A 407-nucleotide genomic window follows, 5' to 3' on the forward strand; every position below is an offset into this window, starting at 1 on the left:
CTCAGCCCGTGTTTAGTTGTAAAAAATGTTTCCATAAAATAATAATTGTGTAAGACAGGCAGTACGACGCTTTTTTAAACCTCGAATCGCCGGCCATGACGGTTATAATATTATCTACATTCAGCATGTTTTTTTGCTATTATTGTGGTTAATATTTATATTAAATCTAAAAATAAATATTACAATCGAAATATTTTCAGGCAACGCGCTACACCGTCGGCACGCCGTTATGGCGTTATATCTTCCGATCGTCGTTATCGAAATATATTGAACTAGCCATAATTTTTCAATAAGTTAAGAGGACGCCGTACCCGGATGTGTTGTCTCCGTCTTACAAACGTACGACATAGTAAATTTTCGTTCGCTAGTTTGCAATAGGGTGCTGTCATTTTTGATTTTAGAGTGAA

The sequence above is a fragment of the Acyrthosiphon pisum genome, chromosome A2 (genome assembly GCF_005508785.2).
Source record: "Acyrthosiphon pisum isolate AL4f chromosome A2, pea_aphid_22Mar2018_4r6ur, whole genome shotgun sequence".
NCBI classification, from domain to species: domain Eukaryota; kingdom Metazoa; phylum Arthropoda; class Insecta; order Hemiptera; family Aphididae; genus Acyrthosiphon; species Acyrthosiphon pisum.